Source organism: Triticum aestivum, chromosome 2B, assembly GCF_018294505.1.
Source record: "Triticum aestivum cultivar Chinese Spring chromosome 2B, IWGSC CS RefSeq v2.1, whole genome shotgun sequence".
Lineage (NCBI taxonomy): Eukaryota > Viridiplantae > Streptophyta > Magnoliopsida > Poales > Poaceae > Triticum > Triticum aestivum.
The window spans coordinates 74,421,106-74,425,037 of record NC_057798.1 but is presented as its reverse complement, the minus strand read 5'-3'; positions in this window follow the sequence as shown (position 1 = coordinate 74,425,037).

Genomic DNA, 3,932 nt, shown 5'->3' with positions numbered 1-3,932 from the left:
CGGTGCAGCCCCCATCTCAGCCCCCAGCGTAAGTTTTCCATTTATTCCTTGTCAACATGCGCTGGGAAGGGTGATATTTTTGGCATTGACCTTTCCGTGGCCGCAGGAGAAGGACGGTAGCAGGAGGACCCACTGGGGGCCACCTCCAACACGCCGCCTCCATCAACCACACTGCCCCGTGGGGCGTCCCCGACAAGGGCGCCAAGCGCCGAGCCCATGCACACAGAGGAAGAGGAAGTGAACCTAGGTGCTAGCGGGTCCACCACGGCACCGGAAGTTGGTGGGGAGAGAACCACCTCTCCCCAGCCCGGCACAGGTGAGCCCATCCATCCCCTGTTTTTGCCATTTTCTTCTGCTCTCTTTCTTATTCTTTTTGGTTTGGCTCTGCCTCACCCTCCATGCTGGTATCCAGGTGCTCCTTTGGCTGACCAGGGGACCACCGACACCACCATCGAGGAGATCGCCAAGGATGCGGCGGCCGAGGCCACCAAGATCGCCTCCGATGATGCCGCCAAGGATGCGGAGGAAACTGTCGCGAGGTCTGCCGAGGAGTCCGGCAAGGCCACCGCTGAGGAGGCCGGCAAAGGGCCCGCTGAGGACGACGGCAAGGGGCCTATCGGAGAGGCCGGCAGGGGCGCTGCTGCCAAGGAGGAGGCCGACAAGGGGCCTGCCAGGGAAGCCGGCAGGAGTGCCGGTGCCGAGGAGGAGGTGGTCGATGATCAACCCTCCTCCTCCGCTGCCTCCGGCTCAGGCAGGTACCTGAAGGTGGGTGACAACTTATTCGTCTGCCTTCCAGGCACGGCGAGCACCGGAGCACCCGCCAAGGGGGGAATTTTTGATGAAGAAGTGCTTGCCGCCGCCGGGCTCGAGGTTGTTGACGAGCCGAGCTCTGGTGGCGGCTCCCAAGTGGAGCGGCTCCTCTAGGACATAAGTACCAACTTCAACAAGCTCCAGGCGCTCCACTGCGCCCGTCTGGACCAAGCGAGGACCAAGGAGGCGGTGTTGAACAAGACGGAGGCTGACCTTGAGAAGCATGTCGCTGAGGCGCAGGCCTGGTTCCACCAGGCCCATGAAGTGCTAAAGGCCGCCCAGGAGCAGCTGGCCGAGCGCAAACAAGAGCTCATCTTCAAGCAGTCTGACATCAAGAAGGCCCAGGAGATGGCGAAGGCGCGGGCCGACAAGGACGAGGCCATCCGACATCAACACGAGGCCACACTGAACTCCTATGAGGAGGATCTTGCCGCGCGCAAGGCGGCGCTTGCCGCCAAACTCCATGGAAAGGATGAGGAGGTTGAGAAGCTTGCCGCAGCGCGGACCAAGAGTTGGAGCATAAGCACAAGGAAGCACTCGATGCCCAGGCCCTGGCCCATGGTAACAAGGTGAAGGAGTTGGAGACGGAGTGGGATGGCCTGGCAAAGCAAACCCTGGAGCTGTCCTCGAAAAAGAACACGCTCAACAAGGCCCTAGTCGACGCACAATCTGAGGTCCTTAGCAGAGCTGAGCAGCTTTCCACCGCCAACGACACCATCAAGGACCTGAAGCTTAAGCTGGAAGGCCTTGAGGGGGTGCTCGAGGAGGAAAAAACCTGGGAGGGGACCCTGACCCAGCGGCTGGCGGAGGAGGAGTAGCTCCGAGCGAATGTGGCCACCAATCTCAAAGACCGGGTTGATGGTGACGAGCGTTGGATCGGTCGCCTTGTCGCCGTTGCCAACAGAATTACCGAGCAACTGGCCAACATGAAGATGCCGGACGTGAAGTACGCCCCGGAACCAAATCTGAGCCCCGACGCGAGCCTGACCATCTTTTTTGAGAGTGTCCTCAGGGCTCTGGAGCATCTTGACTCCAATCAGGCAAGCTCCTTGGCCGATGAGGCCCGCATGCTTTGCCAGGGCGCCATGACCAAGGTCCTCACCAAGCTGGCGCACTGGAACCCCAGCCTCGACTTCGATGCCTCGCTGGATAGCTTGTCAGGCGACGTAGACCTCGCAGTGCTCGAGGAGCTCATCGAGCCCGTCATCAGCCGCAATAGTGGGATCCAGAGGCTGGAGGGCCAGCGTCGGGACTAGACGCCTCATTTCTTGCTATCGCTGCAGGTTCATGACCAAAACAATTCATATCTTTAGTTAGAACCGCAGCAACAATTGGTGTAATATGACTCTGCAATACTTTTAGTATGATGCATGTTATTTCCCTGTTCAACCTTTCTTTGTACGTCTACCCTACGCCTACTGGTTAGGCTCGCCAGCGCGTAACCCCAAACCGCTACGCTTTGAAGGACGGATCCTTTAGCGGCCGGCAGGGTGTGCTTGCCACCGTGCGAGCCGCCTTGCCGTTCTCAGCGCGGCCGCCCGAACTGCCGAGCGGACTCGAGACAGAGCGAGAGCATTACCAATAGCGGAAGGCCACCCTGCCGCCCTTGACGCAGCTGCTCAATCTGTTGAGCAGACTCGAAACAGACCAAGAGCGTTGCCGATAACGGAAGGGCCTCACTGCATGCAAGTTTCTCGTACATAGGAGAGATCTCCGAGGAAGATAACCTTGTATCAGAAAGAATTATTCGAAGTTTTTGCATGACTTAGATTTTTCATTGTCGCGCAGACGTTTGCTGCATCTGATGGCGGGGCTGCTCGCTCGGTCGCCTTCTTCCTTGGAAGCCATGGCAACGAAGAACTACTAAAACAGCTCACGAACTAGATTCTCTCGACTGGCTCCCCCTACCTGGCGCGCCAAAGATGTTGGTGGAAATGACACCTATGGGATCAAAACGGGATCCCTACTACGGTTGTGGGGTGCAGGGTTGAGAGGAGAGCAGGATCGGAGGCCAATTCGGTGCACACAGGGCGTTTACCCAGGTTTGGGCCTCGGCTTGCGTAATGCTACGTCCTGAGCTAGCGTTGGTTTTCCCCGAAGAGGAGAGGGTGATGCAGCAAGTGTAGCGTAAGTATTTCCCTTCGTTTTTGAGAACCAAGGTATCAATCCAGTAGGAGTCTCCTCAAAAGTCCCATGCACCTTCACAAACAAACTGAGAACTCGCAACCAACGCAATAAATTGGTTGTCAATCCCTTCACGGCCACTTGCGAAAGTGAGATCTAATAAAGATAGTATGATAAGATAGATATATTTTTGGTATTTTATGATATAGATGCAAGAAAGTAAAGATGCACATAAAAGTAGATTGAAATCAAATATGATAAGAGATAGACCTGGGGGACATAGTTTTCACTAGAGGCTTCTCTCGGGAGCATAAGTATTATGGTGGGTGAACAAATTACTGTCAAGCAATTGATAGAAAAGCGAATAATTATGACGTTATCTAGGCATGATCATGTATATAGGCATCACATCCAAAACAAGTAGACCGACTCCTGCCTGCATCTACTACTATTACTCCACACATTGACCGCTATCCAGCATGCATCTAGAGTATTAAGTTCATAAGAACGGAGTAACGCATTAAGAAAGATGATATGATGTAGAGGGATAAACTCATGCAATATGATATAAACCCCATCTTGTTATCCTCGATGGCAACAATACAATACATGTCTTGCAACCCTTTCTGTCACTGGGTAAGAACACCGCAAGATTGAGCCCAAAGCTAAGCACTTCTTCCATGGCAAGAAAGATCAATCTAGTAGGCCATGCCAAACCGATAATTCGAAGAGAATTGCAAAGATAACTCAATCATACATAAAAGATTTCAGAGAAGATACAATTAATAACCATAGATAAATCTGAACATAAACTCACAATTCATCGGATCTTGACAAACACACCGCAAAAAGATATTACATCGAATAGATCTCCACAAGAGAGGGGAGATCATTGTATTGAGATCCAAAAAGAGAGCAGAAGCCATCTAGCTAATAACTATGGACCCGTAGGTCTATGGTAAACTACTCACAACTCATAGGAAGGGCAAGGATGTTGA